Source organism: Macaca nemestrina, chromosome 15, assembly GCF_043159975.1.
Source record: "Macaca nemestrina isolate mMacNem1 chromosome 15, mMacNem.hap1, whole genome shotgun sequence".
Lineage (NCBI taxonomy): Eukaryota > Metazoa > Chordata > Mammalia > Primates > Cercopithecidae > Macaca > Macaca nemestrina.
The window spans coordinates 22,117,854-22,140,927 of record NC_092139.1 but is presented as its reverse complement, the minus strand read 5'-3'; the positions used below and the strand labels follow the sequence as shown (position 1 = coordinate 22,140,927).

The 23,074-nt window shown below is 42.4% G+C and overlaps 1 protein-coding gene across 17 annotated transcripts in view; it reads right to left on the bottom strand.

The window, feature by feature from the left end:
- LOC105496374 (protein tyrosine phosphatase receptor type T) overlaps positions 1-23,074 on the bottom strand; it is a 1,121,698-nt gene that overhangs the window by 604,412 nt on the left and 494,212 nt on the right. The window lies entirely within an intron of this gene.

The following is a 23,074-nucleotide window of genomic DNA, read 5'->3' as shown; positions in this document are numbered from 1 at the left end:
TCCCAGAACACAGCAAAGCTGCTGGGTGAATACTCTGTTTTCTAGCCTCAAAGGAAAACCTACTTTTGCTGAAGTGAAGTTTGGCACAAAACCCAGAGGAGCCTAAGGTCTACAAACATTTCTTACACAGAACACATAGATTGTTAGTGGAAGTTCCTTCCAAAGGGTGATAAGAGCCTAAGTAGAAAAGGAATGATGGCACAGCAAGAATTCAGCTTCTGCCTCAACCCCAGCAGGTTTCTTCCAGCAGAGAAAGTCATGGGTCACAGCAGACTCAGCAGGAATGAGGGGTCAAAGGAAGAGTCATGCTGAGTTTTCTTGCATCTGCTCTGTGCTGCCACCTCTCTTCCACTGAGTTCCACACAGTCAGCTAAGTAGACTAAAGGTTCAGCAGGCATGAATTGTGGACTCTTCCTCGCAATTATTAGCCCATGGCAAAGCTACAAAAATTAACGCTTATCTTGTACTTCTTACGTACTTTAAAATCTCACACATATCATTTCATGTAATTCTTTGGACAATATTATCACCTTCACTTTAATGGAGAAAAACAAAACAAAGCAAAACAAAACAAAACAGAGAACCTAAGAAATCAGGTCACCTAACCAAGGTCATGGAGAAGGTAGCGTAAGATGAAACTTACATCTGCATGACTTCCCGGACCAACCTGCACCAAGGAAGGCTGTCTGCCTCTTAATATTCATCTTTAAAAAAATGGAACTGAATATATTGGTTATTTTTATTTGTAGTAAAAATGGCAGAATAAAGAAAACAGAAGAAAGAGAAAATATGAGAAGAAATGGAAGAAAATGGAGAAAAATGGAAGAAAGAAAATCTCTCTACCATCCAACATAGCCATTTTTATTCCTCCATGTTCCATTACAATGTTTATTTATGTACTGACACCTTTTTTTGTGTGGTTATAATAACGCATAGACCCAATGTAGATTCATTTTTCCTCCTTCACATATATTGTAAGGATTTTTTTTTTTTTGCATATATTGCTCGAGCTTTATCATCACTGTCTTTAATATTTATAGAACAATCCATCAGGTTACCACACTAAGCATTCGCTGATTGCTGGATACGTGAGTTGTTAATGTTTTGCTAGGATAAATAATGCTACAATGAACATCTTTGTGCAAATCACTTCAGTCTGTCTTATCTTATGTTTTCTTAGGACCAAGGATATGAACAAGAGGAAACGAAGAGTAGAACAAGGAAGAGGAGAAAGGGGAGGCACAGAGGAGGCACATGAGGGTGGAATACAATGTGCATTTGTTTGAGAACATCTCACTTGTAGAGGGCCTCTGGTTTATTCGCATGGATAGAAGGCAGGTATACATTTTAGCTTGGAACTCAGGTAAGGGCTTTGAGATAGAGACGCACTCAGCACTTCCCTTCTAATTAATTACCTAGAAGCAAAGATTCTCTAGAAACAGAATAATTGCTAGGAAACAGAGGTGGACAATATTTTCTCAGTGTGACTCGAAGCAAATCTTAAGGGACAACTCCAGATTGCCTCTATTATAGCCTGCCATTTGGTCAGAGAAGGAAATTAAGCAGATTAGTCAAGCTAGATGCTTTTCTTTACAAAGCCATGGAGGTTATTACTCAAGACCTTGTTATCTCAAAGGTGTTTGCAAATTGATTTTTGGATAATTTGTTGCAGGTAGAGAAGTTAGGTTGGCAGGCAGATAATTTTTGAGCTCATCCTTTGTGCATGTTAAATATATGGACCCTTTGATTGTTATTATCAACTCTCCAGAGCTCCCATCAGTCTCCAGAGAAGCCCCAGGGGTGATATTTTGCAGCTCTCTGATGACTCTGCCCAATTCCTTAACATAATTATTCACAGACTAGACCTCTATAGAATTAAGAGCAGCAGACTTCAACAGTTTGGGTGCTGAGGGAGTGGCCCCATTTAGTTCTTTTCCATCGACTTTTCACCATGGTTTTCTGCTCTCCTATTTCAGACAGCAGTATTCAGTTGCTGACCGCCAGAAAGAAAATAAAGTATTAAATCTTTCCAAATGGTTAGCTTCTTTTCATGTATTTCTAATGGCATGTGCAAGTATAGTAACAAACATCCCCTTGAGTATATAAATGTCCCTATCTCAAATGATTTGCGACTTCACACATTTGTGTGCAGATTAGCCACATGGTTACCTCTCCGTCCATCCCCTCAAGAATAGACCACGTAAGTTTAATCACAGTGTTTCCTCTATGTGGCACCAGGGAAGCCATCAGATTATTGTGTGCTTTATTCTTTTCTTTTTAGTGATCAACTGATTTATAATTGGCATTGTTTAGAAGGCACAGGTACTGGTGGTTCAAAGAGACAGAAGCAAAAATATAGCACAGAATGATTTTTTTGGTAAGTAGCACATTATTTTACAAATACATAGAAAAAGCCTATTCTATTTATATCAGTTCTCTATCTCTAAGATGAACTCTTCAAGAAGACAGTATAGGAAATGTACAGGGCCATCCAGTCCAATGGCTAGAGTCATCAGGAAAGAAAAGGAAACCCCCGTGTATCTCATTTGCCAGACAGAGCACTGTGCACATGAAATCTAATGCAGCCAAGTAAATCAGTGATAACGAAGTGTAATAAAGTCATGATGGGGGTGGCAGAGGCATTTCTGAAGCCTGTGAAATGACCTAATCTGGTCTAGAGGTTAGGGAAGCTCTTGCAGACAGCACTTAGGGGAGTGTTCTGCTGGGACTGCTCATGTTGAGTCTATGAACAAAGAAAAATTCCTGGGGGTCTCCTAGTTCTGAGTTACTTGGGATAGACTGGTAAACAATTAAAACGATGTCCCCTGTACATTCATTCATTCACTCATTCTATGAATGTCGAGTCCCTGCTGCTGGTCACACACTGTCCCAGGCGCAGACACAATCTTGGCTGCATGGAGCTCACCTTCCAGCCTTCACTCAAGGATTGACACAAAGAAGTCAGGAGAGAAGGAAGCTGACTCAGAAGATGTTGAGAAGGAGAGCATCCGAGAATGGAGAGGCCCTGGGAGCCAGACCTAGGTAGGAGCTTATGGATCCATAAAGCGATACACATATACAAAATGGATTACTGCTCAGTGAGAAGAAATGAACCAGCTGCAGATGCAGACACACACAGCAACATGAGTAAATCCCAAAAAAAAATTCATACAAAGGAAAAATAAAAGAAGAATGCATGATGACCCCACTTATGTGAAAAGTTCAAGAACAAGCAAAACTGCTCTATGGTGATAAAAGCCAGAAGCATAGTTACCTAGCAGGCAGGTACTGACTGGGACAGAGCCTGAGGGAAGTTTCTGGGATGTTAGAATGTTCTGTATATGCTGATCTGGGTAATTAAATAATAGAAATCAGAACAGTGTTACTATAAGGGACATGACTGCCTGAAAGAAGGCATGAGAAAAATTTGGGAGGTTATAACCATTTCTGTATCTTAACCAGGGTTATGTAAGACTCATTAAACTGTGAACTTAAAACATAAGTATTTTTATGTATATAAGTGATACCTTAAAAGTTAAAAAAAAAATCACAAAAATATGGATATGTGACTCACTAGGTGAAGAGAATGCCACTAATTACTTGAAACTGAACCCCAGAAAATTGGGAGAAAATTAGCCCTTACTTCTATACCATTTCCTCCTATCAGCACCATCAGATGCTTGAATTCCTAATAGTTTTCCTAACAAGAGGTTGTTCAGGCACACACCAGTTTCTTATCCATGAGCCTTTTCACATCTAACACAACGAACGCCCTCTCCTTACCAGACTCCACAGCATCATCTGTGCGAAGCCAGGAGTAAGTATTTAACATCTGATGGCACCCTCTGCTCATGAAGTTTGCAACCAGACTAAGGAGGAGGAAGTCTTGCCTTTCAGAGAGCTGGGGCCTGAGCTGGGTGATGACATCAGTGCCTTCCAGCCAGGCATCAAAGCACTGCAAGGACAAGGATTCCAGGAGCCATCCATGAGGCCTGGGCAGCAGCAGCCCTGAGCTTCCAAGGCTCTCCTTCAACATGTAGATGGTGAAGTGACCTCTTCATGTAATTCTGCCTCATCCTCAGGCAGCAATCTCCAGAACAATTCTGTCTTTCTTTTCCCTGCTGTGAGCACTTGTAACAGTTTGACTCCCCAGAAATTCCCACAGAGAGCAAAAGTGTTTCAAATAGCTGGAGACAGAGCTGTGCGCATGTATTGTCTGCTCCAGACAGAAATCAAACATTTTGAGAAAAACCAAATGTTACTAAGATGTGAAGTGAGCCTTGATAGGATTAAGGTGAGCATAACCTGGCCTCCAACACTTTCCACCACATGCCTCACCCTACCTGATCACCGTTTTAATTGCATTTCTATTCACTGACCCTCTAGGTCTGTGGGAATGCCTCCACCCACCCAACGCTAGCCACCAACACAAACCCATTTATACACAGACAGAAACACAATTGTGCCATTCTCATTTCCAGACTTCTTTTGTCTGTGCCATTTTTCCCAACTAGAATGGCTTTCTTTTTACTTTTTTGTTTGTTTGTTTGTTTGTTTTTTGTTTTGTTTTGTTTTGAGACAGAGTCTTACCCTGTCACCCAGGTTGGAGTGCAGTGGTGCCATCTTGGCTCACTGCAACCTCCACCTCTTGGGTTCAAGTGATTCTCCTGCCTCAGTCTCCCAAGTAGCTGGGATTACAGGCACCTGTCACCACGTACAGCTAATTTTTGCATTTTTAGTAGAGATGTGGTTTCGTCATGTTTGCCAGGGTGGTCTTGAACTCCTTATCTCAGATGATCCACCCGCCTCAGCCTCTCAAAGTGCTGGGATTACAGGTGTGAGCCACCGTGCCCAGCCTTCAATTATTTTTAACTAAACCATCCCTATTTTTCTTTTCAAAACTGCTTCATGATGACTTACTTTCATGTAGCACAGGGCTAGGCACAGAGTAGATGTTCAATGCTGATTAGACTTTCTACGATTTATGTGCAACGCTGTTTTCATACAATAATGGACTGAGGATAAAAAGGACTACGTTGGGGCCAGGCTCCAAGCTTTCCTTGACCTTGGCTTACCACTAGCCAGATGTGTGACTCTACTCAATCTTCATGGTCCTCAAATTTATTTTACCTTGACAATGAAAGATTCAAGTCATAAAAGTCCCTAAATTCTCTACCAAGGGCCACAGGGATTCTATGTGTGCTCACCGACCACCCTAACAGTGAGCAATCGGCAGTAGCCCAGGCTTCTCATTCCTCCCTGGCTTGGGCTCAGGGTCCTCGGACACAACGTAAGTAGATATAGCATCAAATCCTCCAATAGGTGCCAACTAGAATAAGTCTTTGTTGGCCGGGCACAGTGACTCATTCCTGTAATCCCGGCATTTTGGGAGGCCAAGGCGGGAGGATCACTTGAGGTCAGGAGTTTGAGACCAGCCTGACCAACATGGTAAAACCCTGTCTCTACTAAAAACACAAAAATTAGCTGGGCACGGTGGTGGGCACTTGTATTCCCAGCTACTCAGGAGGCTAAAGCAGGAGAATTGCTTGGATCTGGGAGGCAGAGGTTGCAGTGAGTCAGGATCATGCCATTGTACTCCAACCTGGGCAACAGAGTGAGAGACTCTGTCTCAAAAAAAAAAAAAAAATTAGTCTTTGTGCCCTAACCAAACATACAGCCAATGGTCAATAAACATCTGATGTCTTATTTAAATGGGTAGAAAAAATATTTGATAAGTTTTCCCAAAGTAAGAGGTTGAGGGTGGCAACAAAGAGATGAAAAAGAACAAGAAGTAGGATGTTGTAGAGAATACTGAATGCACCTCTAAGCAAAGGATTGGAAGTATTTAGGGAGAAGACATCAAACAACTGACAGAAAGCAACAATCAAAGACATATGCAAAGAAAACTTCTCTGAAATACCCAAAGGCCCGAGTTTGCAGACTCTGAAGAGCTCAGTGGGTTCCAGGCAAAATCAATGATGAGACTTGAGCTTAAGTACATACTGGCAATATTTTTGAAATACAAAACTAAAGAAAAATTTCCATAAGCCTTCAGAAAAAAATAACAGATATCCATCAAAACAAAATAAAAAGACTAAAAACTCTAGTTCCATGCTTTATTATTACAATTTCAAACATAGGGATGTGATGAGGAAGATGATGAGAATAATCACAAATAACATCATGGGGCCGCTCCCGTGTACTGCACACTTTCAGACACCTGTGACTGCCCTCCGTGCTCTACAGTATTGATTCATTTAGTCCTCACAGCAACTTTATGGTTGGGTAGATACCCATCCAGAGTCAAACAATTAATCATTCAAAAATCCAACACTGAGGCCAAGGCAACCTGCCCGGGGTCTGCACTCCTAACCATTATGATAAAGACAATGGTACATTATGATAAAGACAATGGTACACACACAAGGTCTTAAGGGGGATGTTTCCAGTCCCAAGAATTTTATAGGAGGTTAGTTGTGGTGCATTTTCAAAGTCAGCAGAAAAATGCTCTCAGTTTCTGAAGAATGCAGAAAATAAAATGCAATGTACATGCCTTCCCTTAGAGAAAAACTGCTTGAAGATATACCCTAGTCCACCTTGTGATGAATCAAAATCACGACCTCTAGCATGAGGGAATTGTGATATAAGAAGGATCAGTCCTATGAGATGGTTAGCTACCACAAGACCCTCCTTCCTCAGATGTGAGTCCAGAAGAGGAGCGTGATCTTGTGCCAGGCTGAACTGAACACATAGCCCAATCTGTAAGAAGGGGCAGAATGGCATGCCTTTCATCCACACAGCATTTCGGGAACGCTTAAAAACAAGCAATGTCATTATGAATGGTTAACTTTAGCTTTGGCCATCATCCTGAAAAGGGACATCATAAATTCCTATGAAAAAAGGAATCTCTCCTTCTCTTTGCTGAACTACATTCAACAAACAAATCTCATCTACCTAAGCTTAAAACATCTAGATTTAAATACATGAAAATGTTGACTTTTTCTTATGGTTGTGAGAATATAAGTACTATTTTTTCTTTATTCTGTTTCTTCTTTGATTTTTTTTACAAATGCCTAGTAAACCTGCATTCGTTGCTTATTATAAATATAAGCATTTGAAAGAGGTCAGGTTTTTATATATTTCAAGCTTTCACAACTGGATGCGACCTCTCTTGCAGTTCTATGCTCCCGATCACTTGGAGTGTTTAGCAGTCAGTCTCCCCTCCTATCTGCCCAGGTAGCAGGAGTCAAGAACCACGACTACATCCATTTTCCCAGCACGTTCCTCACTAACAGCTCACTAGCAAGGAGACATCCTGGCTACCTCTGGGAGCCCCTCGAAGACTTCCACTGTGAGTTGACACTTGACTTTCAGATAATCCTCTAATCATTGCAAACAAACAGTACTTTACCTGTTTCCTCATCTTTCTCTCTATAGTGTCAACACAAAGCAGACAGTACTACTCCCATATTACAGATGAGGACACCAAGGTTACCTAGAAAGCAGCTGTGCCAATACCGCCTGCTCTGTGGCTACAGGCATTGCACTTCCCACCCACCCACAAGCCCCGGTGTTACCACTCCCAGGAGCAGCCCTTACCCAATGAGGGACAGAAGATGGCGGATAAACATCCAGGTTTCCTTGACCCCTAGTAGGACAATGGGGTCCTAGTCTTTTAGATGGCCCTTGGTGGGCCTGAGCACCAGATATCCTCTCTAGCACTACCGGCTCATAGTGCACTCCTTTTTTTGTTGTTGTTGAGACAGAGCCTCACTGTGTCACCCAGGCTGGAGGGCAGTGGCGCGATCTCAGCTCACTGCAGCCTCCGCCTCCCGCGTTCAAGCGATTCTCCTACCTCAGCCTCCTGAGTTGCTAGAACTACAGGTGCTACAGGCACGTGCCACCATGCCCAGTTAATTTTTTGTATTTTTGGTAGAAATGGGGTTTCACCATGTTGGCCAGGATGGTCTGGATCTCCTGACCTTGTGATCTGCCTGCCCTGCTAATTTTTTGTATTTTTAGTAGTGATGGGGTTTCACCATGTTGGCCGGGATGGTCTGGATCTCCTGACCTTGTAATCCGCCCGCCTTGGCCTCCCAAAGTGCTGGGATTCCAGGCATGAGCCACCATGCCCCGTCCAGGGCACAGGATTAAGAAGTATTTCTGGGATTCCAGGCGTGAGCCACCGCACCCAGCCCACAGTGCTGGGATTCCAGGCATGAGCTGCCTTGCTAGGCCCACAGTACACTCTTTATGGGGCTTTCTTTCTTCTCAGTCTCCCTTCCTCTCCTCCTTACCAATGTTCCCTACAACTTAGAGAAACTATTTGCAAATCCATGCTAAACGATCTGTTTTTAGGGGAAATCCAGCCTAAGATATTATGAAAACCAGAGAAAGTTACTTAGCCTCTTTGTGTCTCAAATGCCTCATCTGTAAAATGGGGATATAGCAACATCTTCCTCACGGGAGTTGCCATAAAGATTGTATAAAGTATTAGAGTCGACACTTTAGAAGAGTTCCTACATAAAACAAGTAAACTGTCTTCGCTACTAATATCATCATTCTCCCAACCAGCCACCGATGAGCCATTCAGCTGTCAGTGAGAACCTTAACTGATACTCTCATTTTGTGCTCCCAACAGAGAGACACAAAGATCCCATCAAATGCATTCCCCTTCCTATGTCAGGATAAAGAGAGTCTACAGTAATGTCAGTGTGTACTCCTGCCAAAACTCCCACCAGCAAATCAATTTAAGAGCTCAGCCTCAGTCTACTTAACACCATCGTGTCGCAACCAGTGAAGTCATTCAGAAATGCGTAATTCAATAACGACTTAGCACCAGATGAGGTTTTATGATCCGCAACACTCTGTCTGCCCTGGCTCCCCTTTATCCCCCAACACCTCAACATTTTCAAGATTATTATTTGCTGGGCCACTTCCCAAAATTAAGAGCAGAGTAATCATTCTAGAAGAACCTTCCTTTCCTTGCCTGCTAATCAGGAGTCCTCAGAAAGCATGAATCAAGAGTCTGTCACCTCCAAACAGGGGGCTAGGAGAAGCTGGATTCTAAAGCTTTGGAATCAAAGGCCATGCTTCAGGAGCACCTTGTTCCAGGGCAGCATGGGTTCACAAATGGGCACTCTTCTCTCCCCTCCCCCACCTCGGCCAAGCAGCTCTGCTATGAAGAATGGGTGAAGAAAACTCCTGCCTTATCCAACTTGGATCTTTGAGTTCCAGAGACAACCACGTCTGTACACCCACAGGATGGTGAGAACTGCTATTATTACTATCATGCGGCAAGGACAAATAACATTCTCATAACGTTCACTGTGTGCCTGGCTCTATTTCCGATTTACATACAAACTCATTTATTCCTCATATCACACTGGAAAGTAAGTACTATTCTAGTATGCATTTACAGATGAGGAAACTAAAGGAGTATGCTAGTATTCAGCTCTGGTCTTTTTGCTTCAAGCCCACCCTGTTACATCAGTTATGTAATTCTGGAGCTGGGACCCTACTAACGATACCTCTAAACCACCTTGCCAGCTGGCTTTGGTCCAGTCCTAGTGATGGGAGACTTCAGATGGAGACTGGGATGCTGGAAGAAGGAAGAAGATGCTCTCTTTCTGTTTCAAGGTCCTTGTAGCATCACTCTAGCAATAGGGGCTACTACGCTCCAGGCCTGAATCTCTTCTGGTCTTCCCAGCACCTATGGTACAGTCTCTTTTTGAAGGAACTAACAGAACCTAGGCCATGCCCCTTACAGCTGCAGTACAATCTGTGGGGTCCCCTTCCTCAGAGGTCTCAGAATCAGCCCCACTGTGCTCCTCCTACAGACTTCTAGGTACCATAACCCCTCCTATTCCATTTTGTTACCCCAGTCCCAGGTGTGGTCGCCACTTCCTGCCATTTTTGGCTACCTTAGCATCCCATTTTCGCACTAACAGCCTTTCATCATTGTGTAACAGATTTCCTTCAATAAAAACCCTCTGTTTGAAATACCTGGTGTGATTTAGGGCTTCCCTCCTGGACCCTGATTCATATCAATAGATATTATAATTATCTTTATTTTTCACATGAGGAGACTAAGGTACCAATTGCCCAAGGTCATGTGGCTAGTCAGTGAGTGTGCTGGGATACTCAGGCTGTCTTGCTCTAGGGGCCATGATTTTAACTCACACACTGAGCTGATGCCCCACTGTTCTCAGAACCCTGCTCAGCAACACAGTGAGGCAGGTACACGAAGGCTGGGGGATACCATACTTTGCCTAACAAACAAGTAATGAGGGCTGACTCTCCTATGTTTTGGGGATGTGGAGTCAAAGCAAGTAACTGTCTCTACCCTAGAGGAGACCAAGAGACTAGGGAAGGATGCAGAACCCAATGAGCTGCAGAAGAAAGTGATACAGGCTGAGAAGTGGCAGGGCCAGAGTCCTGTGGACTCATACAGGCATGTGGTATTGATACTGACAGGAGACAGGGAAGTACTGGGTAGAAGAGGGTGGCTCCCCAGTAAAGGCCCCATCTTCAAACCTGAAGACCCAAGGCCCTAAGTCAGGACAGACATTTCTGTTTTTGCATCCAAAAAGTTGCCTTTTGGCCCACCACACCTCCAATCCTGCCCCCATATAAACCCAAGACCTTAGTGGGCACGCACACAAGTGGCTGAACATTGGAACCAGCAGACCAGTGACAACGGAACAATGTGGCAGAGAAAGACAGAAGAGAAAGGATGTCTGGACACTGAGGGGAGTTCAGCTGGGGGCAGTCAGACAAGAATCTGCCACTGGGCAGCCCGACTCCTGGGAAAGACCACCTTCCCAATCCATCCTCCCCTTCTGGCTCCCCATCCATCTCACTGAGAGCCACCTCCACCGATAAAACCTTGCATTCATCATTTGAGCCCACATGTGATCCAATTCTTCTGGTACAGTGGGCAACTGAAGGAGCGAGCCACACTCCCGTTTCACATCCTGCAAGGGAGATAAGGAAACTCTCCCATTTCAGTATCATACACAGAATAGTGGCCCCAAAAGATGCTCGAGTCCTAATCCCCAAAACTTATATAGACTCCAAAACTTATATAGACTCTGAAGCTGTGATTAAGTTAAAGATCTTGAACAGGGAGAGTATCCTGGATATGCAGTATCCTGGATAAGTGAAGAAGGGAGGCGGGAGAGTCGGATAGAGCAATTGGAAGATGTTACATGTTCCGGCTCTGAAGATGGAGAAAGGGACCACTAGGCAGGGAAAGTTGGTGACATCTAGAGTCTACAAAAGGCAAGGGAACGGACTCTCCCCTAGAGTCAAAGGAACACAGCCCTGCTAACCCATTTTAGACTTCTGACCTCCAATGCTATAAGATCATAAATTTGTGTTGTCTTAGACCACTAACTTTGTGATTAGGTACAGCAGCATTAGAAAACTAATACAGCCGGGCACGGTGGCTCACGCCTGTAATCCCAGCACTTTGGGAGGCTGAGGCGGGCAGATCACTAGGTCAGGAGATGGAGACCATCCTGGCTAACATGGTAAAACCCCATCTCTACTAAAAATACAAAAAATTAGCCGGGTGTGGCGGCGGACGCCTGTAGTCCCAGCTACTTGGGAGGCTGAGGCAGGAGAATGGTGTGAACCTGGGAGGCGGAGCTTGCCGTGAGCGGAGATTGTGCCATTGCACTCCAGCCTGGGCGACAGAGCGAGACTCCATCTCAAGAAAAAAAAAGAAAAAAGAAAAAAAAGAAAACGAATACAAGGGGAGATATCCAAATTAGATGGAGGATGTTAGGGAAGGCTTCCTAGAGCAATCAAATCATGACCTTGGTCTTGAAGGAAGGGGAGAGTCTAACAGGCACAAGGGTGGGGTTACTCACAAAGACAAGACTGGGTCATGCAGGGATGGTATATCCTCCTGAAACACAGGTGATGGGGAGCAGGGGTGGAGGACAGCAAAAAGGCAATCAGAGAGGTCAAAAGGGACCCAGTCAGGAATGGTCTTCCTCCTGAAGCTGTGTAAGCAGTGGTGTCATGCAGGCACAAGAGTTTTAGGGACAACTCCTCTGAGTGCAAGGTGAAGGATGGGTCTAAGGGAGAGAAACACAGGAGGACCAATAAGGAAGTTGTGTCAATTACACCGAGGAAAGAAATGATGGAGGCATAACCCAAGTAATGGCCATGGGGCTGGAGAGGCAGAGGCAGAGGAACTAGGCAGAGGGTTGGGAGACTGAAAGGACAGGACTTGATCATGTCATGGATTGAATGTAAGGAGCAAGGCATATGGACCAGTACAAGGCTACTGTTCAACATGCTGGGTGAGTCTCCCCTTGACCTCCACAATGCCTGCCCAGCCCATATAAGTGGAAGTCTACCTCAATTTCCCTGTGCAGCACCCCAGTGCTCTGTGCTAGCTTCTCCAAATTATGCCCAATACACTCATCCCTTTGCATTTGCATATTCACTTCCACTTACAAAAGGAAGTGTGGCGTACTAGAAAGTAAAAGATCACTGGGTCAGAAAGAGGTTGCCTTGCAACCTCTATTACTTAATAGTGTGACATTAAGAAAGTGATATAACTCTCTTGTGGCTCAGTTTCTTCCCATGTAAAATCAGGGTCCTGGATTATACCTCACTGGGTCCTTGTGAAGATCAAGTAAGTGCCTGAAAAATGACAGGCCCTACATAAACGTGAGTTATTCCTTTCTTCCCATGGCTATTAGCTGTGGACCCCTGTGCTGGTCTTTCTCCCCATTCCACAGCTTTCTCCTGTAATAGGCCATTGAGCACAGCACCTGTAGCCTCCTAAGATGCCCACTCTGAGCATCTGAGCTCTCAGGACACCTTGGGTTCATGCATCACATGTATCACATACAATAAAATCAATGTCAGCTTTATGCATGTGGAAGCCACTAATCTCCCACCAGGACAGGCAACTCACTTTCAGAAAGCACCAGAGGAAAAACACAGTAGCTGCCATAAGAGAACAAATACGACAAGAAGGCAAAGTAGAGAGAAAGTGGGTGGTAGGGAGCAAGGGAAGAAACATGCAACTCCGGGCAACCTGAGTCCAGGCAGCTTCGTCAGTTGCTACGCTACCAGCCACAGCAAGAAAGGCTTATGCAGAAGGTGTCTGTGGCTTTAGAGATACTGTTATTTTGCAAATTCTTCTCCTTGGCCTATCCCTATGTGCAAGGGGGAGATGCATAATTAGTCTCTAAGCTGCTGAAATGGCTAGAAATGACTAGAAGTATTGACTGCTCTGAAGTGTCAGGAAGGGGTGTCCAGATGGATTAAGAGGCTTATCCATAGAGCCTACTCAGTTTGTGGGAAGAGTTAAAGAGATGACAGCCCCCCTTACGCAAAGGAACTGAAAAATTAGCTTCTTCCAAATCCCCCCTTGTTCCCCTAGGGCTGCCTCTGCCCCCTGCCGTATCTTGCCTGAAGAGAGACTAAGCACAGCCTAACTCACTGCTCTTTGGGAAAGGACTTCGAAACAACAAAATCCTGCAAGGTCCCATAGACCTCGGTCCCTGTCTCCAAAAGCCATGATTCTGACTACGCCAGATGCACACTGGGCTCCAAGAACAGAGTTAGTGGCTTCATGCTGTTGTCCACCACAGGTCACTGTCTCTAGGTGCTTCTGTAGAGGAAGAGAACGTGAGGAAACAGGAAGGAAAAGGTAAATGTATTGCTTATGACATTGCAGGCACTGTTCTAGGTATTTCTAACATCTTATTCATATATTTCTCAAGCATAGGCCCAGGGAACTCAATGACATATACAGTGATTTCCAAGGGCCCATAGAAAGCAAGAGTCTTTAGCTAGAACATCTTGGAACAAAATCCCGCTTGAAGGTATTGGGTAAGTTTGAATTTTAACACACACAAAATGTTTCAATGAAATACCACCTTTACACAAATTCTTTCAGAGACTCCAAAGAGAAGAACTACTTCCAAACTTATTTTACAAGCCCAGGATAACTTTCATTCCACGAGTTCACAAAGATATCACATGAAACTTTTAGGCCAATCTCCCTCATAAACATGTAAACTAAAATCCTACATTACTGTCTTACCAAGCCAATCCTGTGATATATAAAATGAATAACAGCAGTGACAGACTGGATTAAGAAAATGTGGCACATATACACCATGGAATACTATGCAGCCATAAAAAAGGATGAGTTTGTGTCCTTTGTAGGGACATGGATGCAGCTGGAAACCATCATTCTCAGCAAACTATCGCAAGAACAGAAAACCAAACACCGCATGTTCTCACTCACAGGTGGGAACTGAACAATGAGATCACTTGGACTCGGGAAGGGGAACATCACACACCGGGGCCTATCACGGGGAGGGGGGAGGGGGGAGGGATTGCATTGGGAGTTATACCTGATGTAAATGACGAGTTGATGGATGCTGACGAGTTGATGGGTGCAGCACGCCAATATGGCACAGGTATACATATGTAACAAACCTGCACGTTATCCACATGTACCCTAGAACTTAAAGTATAATAAAAAAAAAAATAAAAAATAAAAAAAATAAAATAAATAACAGATTATAACCACATTGGGTTTATTCTGGGACTATAAGATTGGTTTAATATAAGAAAATCCATCAGTATTACTCATCATATTAACAAACTGAAAGATAAAAATCACACGCTTGTCTCAAGAGATGCTGAGGAAGCACTTGATGGAAATCAACAGTCATTCATGATAAAACTCTTAGCAAACTAGAAATAGAAGCAAAGTCCTATAACGTGACAAAACATTACTCTAACATCATAATCAATGGTAAAATACTACACACTTTTCCCTGATTTCCTCAATTCTACTGGTAGTTTCAGCCAATACAATGAGGCAAGAAAAAGAAATAAAAGATATAAATGTTGGAAAGGAAGTAATAAAGCTTTCATTATTCATAGACTACATAATTGTGTGTAAAACAATTCTTTAAAAATCTCAAATTATGATAAAAACTAACAAGTTAATTTAGAAAAGTTCCATAGATTAAATATAAACAATTATAAAATCATATTTAAAAGGTGCCATTTACCCAACCAGTGGTAACAGACATCACAATAATGACCTCTAAGGGAAGGAGTAGTTAGTTGACTGGGAAGAAACATGACGAAACTAGGTACCGCAATAATTTACACCTTGATTTGGAAGATGGTTATATGGATGCACATGTATGTGAAAGTCAATAAGCTATCCACATAAGGTTAATGCACTTTATGCCCTTTACTGCATTTGGTTCTACTTCGATAACAAACAAATTGAATAATTACTTACAAAAGCACTAGCAAAGTATTAAAATATCTCAGGATGTATATATACTTATATGTGCATATGTGTATGTGTATATACATGTATTCTTCTTCACTGAAAACTGTCAAACATTACTGGGATACATTTTTAAAGATCCAAATAAACAGAGAGATAGTCCATGCTCATGAATTAGAAGAATCAATATTGTAAAGTTATATGTTCTCCTTATGTTGAATTATATGCTATCCTAATAAAATGTCTGTCAGGCTTTCTAGATAATCTGACAAACTTATTCTGAAGTTTATATAAAAATGCAAAAGGCCAGGAATACTCAAAGCAGTATTTAAAAAGGAAAAGAAAGAGAGCTTACCTTTTAGGAAACAAAGATTTATTATTAAGCTACAGTAATTAAGAAAATGAGGTATTAAGCTACAGTAATTAAGAAATTGAAAAACAGTTCAAGAAACAATGGAGTCAAGAAACAAATCCACATATAAATAATCACTTGATTTGTGATACAGTTGACACTTCACTGTGGTAGGAGAAGTATATTCTCAACAAAAAAATTAGGATTATTTAGGCATCCATATTAAAGAAAAGAACGTGAACATTGAGTCCTACTTTACATTATTAAAAAAGTCAATTCCAGGGTACTATAGAACTATATATAAAAGGTAAACAATAGGATTTATATAAAATAGAATGTTTCTGACCTTGGGGTAGGCAAACATTTTTCGACAAGCATAAAACCATAATCCATAAGGAAAGCGAGGCGGACCACAGGCGTTTCTCATGCTACTCCTTATAACCACATCCACCTCCCTCCCCACTTCCCCACCTCATCGCTCACCCCTGGGAAACACCAGTCTGTTTTCCACTTCTAAAATTTTGTCATTTCAAAAAAGACAATATATAATCTCTTGAGATTGTTTTTATCACCTGCCATCACACCCTGGAAATTAGTCCATATTTGTTTGTTTGTTTTTGTTTGTTTTTGAGACAGAGTCTCGTTCTGTCGCCTAAGCTGAAGTGCAGAGGTGCGATCTCAGCTCACTGCAAGCTCCACCGCCCGGGGTTCACGCCATTCTCCTGCCTCAGCCTCCTGAGTAGCTGGGACTACAGGCACCCGCCACCACGCCCGGCTAATTTTTTGTATTTTTAGTAGAGACGGGGTTTCACCGTGTTAGCCAGGATGGTCTCGATCTCCTGACCTCGTGATCCACCTGCCTCAGCCTCCCAAAGTGCTGGGATTACAGGCGCCCACCACCATGCCCGGCTAATTTTTTGTATTTTTAGTAGAGATGGGGTTTCACTGTGTTAGCCACAGCGAAACACACTGAGTCTCCTGACCTCATGATCCACCAGCCTCGGCCTCCCAAAGTACTGGGATTACAGGCATGAGCCACCGCGCCCAGTCTAGTCCAGGTTTTTGTGTGCATGGATAATTCATTTATTTTTGTTGCTATGTAGTTGCTATGTGATATACATATGGGTCCATTGTTGTGGTGAATGCTGTTTACCATTTTCCTGTTAAGGGTCATCTAGGCTGTTTTCAGGTTTTTGTTGTTAAAATAAAACTGCCATGAATAGTTACATATAGATTTTTGTGTAAACATAAGTTTTCATTTTTCTGGGGTAAATTCCTTGGAGTTCAATCTCTGGGTCATACGGAATTCAGAACTATCAAACTGGTTTCCACAGTGTCTACAGCATTTTACATTACTACCATCAATGTATGAGTGGTCCAGTTCCTCACCTGTACTGGTATAGTCATTATTTCATTTTAGCCATTCTGATAAGTATGTAGTGATGTCTCATTGTGGTTTTAATTTATACTACCTTAATGGCTAATAGTATGGAACATCTTTTCAAGTGTTTATCTGCCATTTGTACAGCCTTAGTGAAGCTTGATAGCCGGTTCTGGCTGGGGTCACTCAGAAGGCTACAAGCAGGGTGTCTACTGTGGTTACAGTCCTCTCAGGGCCTGACTAGGATAGGACCTGCTCCCAAGCTCACAGTGCTCCTGGCTGTCTTCAGAAGACTCACTTCAAAGATCATTCATGGCTGGGCGTGGTGGCTCATGCCTGTAATCCCAGCGCTTTGGGAGTATGAGGAAGAAGGATGAAATGTCTCATCACATCTCTTGCTCATTTTCTAATTGTTTTGTCATTGAGTTTTAAGAATTCTTGATATATTCTAGACACTAGTCCTTCATCATATGTACGGTTGGCAAGTATTTTCTCTCACTCTGTAGCTTGTCTTTTCATCCTCTTTGCCTGAGCTTTCACAGAGCAAAAATTTTAACTTTAATAAGGTTCCATTTATCAATTTTTCAGTTAGAAATCATGCTTTTGATGTCAGGTCTATATTAACTTGCTACTTTTAATTATACTCTAATTTATCAGAGCTCACAAATCCATTCAGATTCCTGATGAAATTGTGCTCAAATATTCAGTTGACAAACACACAACTACACTTGGTTCTATTTCCTACCATAGAGTTTCTGAATAACAGATATGCTGAAAAACATGTCTGGATTGTTTTGAAAGTTTTAGTGGTATTTAATTTTTTAGAAGTTTGATATTTTAAAAATTATGTTTTCAATGAGGATGATGAATAGTTAATTTAAAATAAGAAAATTAAAGAATATACTCAAAACTGTTAAAAAGATGTAAGACCATACAATTTGGAACAACCTACAAACTGGGAAGCATGTATCTAACATGGCACTGTCCTTCAGAGTCTTTTCATTGAACTTAACAAGGAAGAAGATGGGATCACTACTCCAAGTTCGATTAATGATACATTAGTAAGTGGCTGTCAATCTGGAAAATGTAAGATAGACTTAGATACTTATTTAATATGCGACTTTTACTACTGTAAATCTTCAAAGGGCTAAAACTTGATATCTCTTGTGCAAGAAAATCTGGCAACACCTGCAGAAGACCATCACCTCTGTGGTGACATTTGAAGACCAATTATTGGCAGCCTCCAGCCTCTACAATGACCCTCAGTGATTCCCTCCTCCTGTCATTCATGGCCTTGGGTAACCCTGTCACTTTGAGTAGGCTGGACCTCGTGACTCGCTTCTAGCAGAGTACAGCAAAAGCGATGTGATAGTATTTCTGAGATTCTGTTATACCAAGTCTACCATTTTACTTGCCTCTCTCTCTTCTCCTCTCTTCCCCTTCCTTCTCTCCCCTTTTCCTCTGCTCTTCCCTCCCTTTTCTTCCCTCTCCCCTAAACCCTCTTTTTCTATCTCCCAATCATCTCTCTCTTTCTCCTTCCTCTCCTCACTTTCCCCGATCTCTTTTTTCCTCTCTTTCTCTCTTCCTGTTCCCCTTACTCCTCCCTCTTCTCTCTCTCCCTTTTCATCTTTCTGTTTGCCTTCCTCCTTTCCTTCCCTCCCTCCCCCCTCTCCCATTCTCCTTTCTCTTTTCTCTGTTTTCGCTCTCTGCCATGTCGTTCTGTCGCCCAGGCTGGAGTGCAGTGGCACTATCTCACTGCAAGCTCCGCCTCCTGGGTTCACGCCATTCTCCTGCCTCAGCCTCCTGAGTAGCTGGAACTACAGGCATCCACCACCATGCCCGGCTAATTTTTGGTATTTTTAGTAGAGATGGGGTTTCACCATGTTTGCCAGGATGGTCTGGATCTCCTGACCTCGTGATTCACCCACCTTGGCCTCCCAAAGCGCTGGGATTACAGGCGTGAGCCACCACGCCTGGCCATGAATGATCTTTGAAGTGAGTCTTCTGAAGACAGCCAGGAGCGCCGTGAGCTTGGGAGCAGGTCCTATCCTAGTCAGGCCCTGAGAGGACTGTAGCCACAGTAGACACCCTGCTTGCAGCCTTCTGAGTGACCCCAGCCAGAACCAGTTATCAAGCTGCACTAAAGCTCCCAACACATTCCTGTGAGATAATAAATGTTTCTTAAGACGCTTTATTTTGTAACGTAGTCATAGACGACTAATACATCATACATGCTCCATAAATAGCTAATAACTTAGCTTAATATTAGCAGACATTTTTTGTATCTTAAAGAAGTCTTAGCTAGAAGTTAATATAATAAAATGGTAGAAGCAGATACACCAGAGGAAAAAAAAACAAATAAACAAAAAAAGATACAGAAAAAGCTTGACACTTCCTTTAACATCAGTTTCAGAATCACCATTGAAGGTGAAGCTTACAAAATAGGTAAAAGCCTGGGGAAGATGTGGCTGAATCTGTTTCAGATAAACATAAAAGGATACGGGTTACTGTTATTGAAGACACTGTCAAAGGAGACACTGTAATGCACTTCAAATGTGCCCAAACATTTAGCTAACAGAGTGTTTCATTTCACAATAGTAAATAAACTTGAGCAGCACCTGGCCATTTTATACATTTCCTCTGTATATTCTATGATCCTAATATCAAGGAAGACATTAACTTGCAAATTACTTAAAAGGAAGATAACCGGTAAGGAAATGGTCAACAAGATACGGATGGATGTTTGCACACATGGAACTCAATACAAAACAGACACGGCCATGGGGCAGACACAGGGTCTTCACACACACAGCAAGGATGGCTAATTCAAATGTTCCAGCAGGTGAAGCATCACTTAATAATAAAGCTCATCCTAAAATCTACCTCTTTGTTTCATCAACGGGGCGGTAAAAAAGAAGGAAAAAATGGAAAAAAATTGTCTCTGTGGTCAGGTGCACAATAAAACAAGAAGTGAATGTAAAAACTTGCTCTGCTTCAAAGATATACCTTGGCCTATTCAATGGGGCACATTGATGGTCTCAGTGAAATTGCTATCATTCTTCATTGAGGAAGAACACATATAAGTAATAACAAAGTTACCTTAAAAATCTTGCCTAAAGCCTCATTTAGATCTTAATCAGTAAAGCAATATGCTTAAAGCCACATACACCAAAGAACACACAGGTTTAATGTAGCAATTTTCCCGAAGTATTAACTTTTTTGAAAAAAGAAGAATTGATCTCATAGTATCATTCCTATAGAGCTCTTCACAGCTTGGAGGCATTTATGGACTCTTCAAATTGCCCCATGAATTTCCTCTCCTACTTTTGATTCCCCTAAAGGAAAGGAAATGTAACTTTGATTATATGTTCCTAGTTGGAAACCCAACAAGGTTTCCCAACAGCTAGTGTGTACTCATGATTGACCCTGAACTATCGATGTTCTGCCCAGAAGGTTGATGTGGGCACATTTGGGGGTTTTAAGGTCAATTCAAAAACTAAAGTAACCAGTTCCTTTGCAGACAAGAAGCATAAACTGGGCCTCTCTAAGAAATGAGGGGTGTCATTATGAAAACTGCAGGGCTTAATACTTACAGGACCCCTCTGAAAGGACTAAATTGTACCCACACTTAAATGGCAAACCCCTGGGTCCTTCCAAGTCTATTTCCAACTAAGGGCCAAGTACTGCTTTTACTAAAAGTCCTTTATATTAAGCTATTACACTCTTAAAAAAACATCTTTAGGGGTTGCATCAGCGGCCTCAAACTTGGCTGCACATTAGAATCATGCAGAGGAATTTCGAAGTTCCTGATGCTTACGTCTCAACCCTTACCAATGAAATCGGAATCTATGAGGCAAGTTAAAATTGTTAAAAATTCCCTAGTTGTTTCCAATATGCAGACAAGTTGGAGAAACACTGGGATGCATCATTCATTCAGTCATCCAAAGATTTCCTGAACACTCATTATGTGCTTGGCCTCTGGGTGATTCCCCAACCGCCCGGGTCTTTAGGTGGTCATGTCTTATGCATCTCTGTGTGTCTAACTCTAGCATCAGAGGCAACAATGAATGCATAAATGAACGAATGAATGAATGAGTGAACAAATAAATGGCCCTTCTTATCTGCCTCTCCCTGACTTGGGATACAGAAAGGAGTTCTAATGCTTACAGATAGCTCTGTATAGATTAACCCAACAAAGAACTAACAACAATGTAGTAATAATGCCTGAAAAACTTGGCAATGAAGAGGAGTGATGATGGAGAAGAAATCTAGTCTAATGATGTTTTCTTTGCAAACAACCTAAAGGGAGTAAAAAGCACAGTATCAAGGGACCAGTGCATCACCTCTTACTGTATACTCCCACAGAATCCTTCGGCATTGAAACACCTCACATATTTACACGAATCACATCTGAAATATACATGGTCACACACACCAAATCATCTCTTAAGTATATGTGATCACTTTGCACCTGCTGGAATAGTTTCTTCCCTCAAGGTCCTGTTAATATTGTGTCTGTTTGGGAAAGCCTTCTAGGAGACCACCAGCCTCCCTGACACGTTCCAAAGTATGGTATATGAGATTAAATCAGGTGCACACTCATGGATATTTACTTATAAATTATTTTAATAGTCGAAAATGTACATTAACTTGTAATAGAAAATAGACTTCCTTCTATCATAGTGATATGCACTCTCGTTTGAAAGATCAAGGAAAGCATGTGTCATTTTTAAAAAGCAATAATACAAAACACATAAGAGAATAGATTGGAAAAACTCAGGAAGGGGGCACAGAAAAGACTGAAGTGTGGGAAACTCAGCTAGAAGCCTTTGTAGTTCATATAGTCCTGTTACCCTCTGCATGGTATCAGTATCATGTCTGTGTCTTTTTCCCCTACAAGAGAGTCATTGCAGGGCAGGGATTATGGCCAATCATGCTTGCACTCCTCACTAAGCCAAGCACGGTGCCTTACAAAAGAATTTTGAATAGAAAAAATGTTTCTGTGATTGTGTTACCAGTCCCATTTAGGTTAAAAGCAATTGACAAAAAAAGTAAGCCCACAAACTAATTTGGGTCATTGCTAAAAATATAAAATTGATACTACTCTCAGAAGCAGCCCTAAATAGATGACATGTCATGTGCCCCTTTTCTACCTCCCCATCTTTCCAGGTCTTGATCCTTCTCCCTGACAACAGCAGTGAGACCCTGACCCCTTATTCCTTCTCTACCAGCTTAGCCACTGGGCAATGAATCCAGGAAAGCACTTACGTCACAAGAGATTTGAGAGATTTCTTGACATAGCACTCGAACCTCTCTAACCTAGCATTTGGGGATTTTCAGAAAATTATATCTGACAAAACAAAACACAAACCTCATTTCGATGTGACCATGAGCTTGAGAAGCCCGTGGAAGTCACCTTGCCCTTCTAGCCTGAGTTCTGTGTGATGCAGCTCCTGGGGTCTTTCCACAGCACGCAGTTCTCTCCTGTCCCTCCCACTGAGCCTCAGCCCCCATCAAGAAGCCTGGAGGCTGGCAGGGCCCCCTCACACAAGCTGTGTGGTATAAAAGGATCTGACATGGCTTAGGAAACAGACGCAGAGCGCCTCGACTACACAGCGGATATTTTCTCAGTTAAAAAAATGTGTTCTCACTTAAGAATGCTAATGGCCCATGCACAGAAATAAAATCCCTGACCTACTTTGAAGCTGAACTTATTAAACAAGCCGACCTTATTACTCAGAAGAGACTGTAAAACAGTAGAATAAAGCCCAAATAGAATTCCTCGCATCCCTCGTTAACAGGAGCAGCCAAGAAAAGCACAAAAGGATGTCAGAGCCCTGGGCTGGGAGTCAGAAACTGGGGTCTGGTCCAGCTTTTTGCTCACTTTCTGTGTGGCTTGGGATAAGTCACCATCCACCTCTGGCTCTCAGAACCCTCATGTAGGGGCTGGACAAGGAGGTCTCTGAGGCCATTTCCACCTGCTATAACAGGAGATCTTATTTTTTAGGAGCGTAATGTTAAAGTAAAATAAAAATCAATTATCAAGGGCATA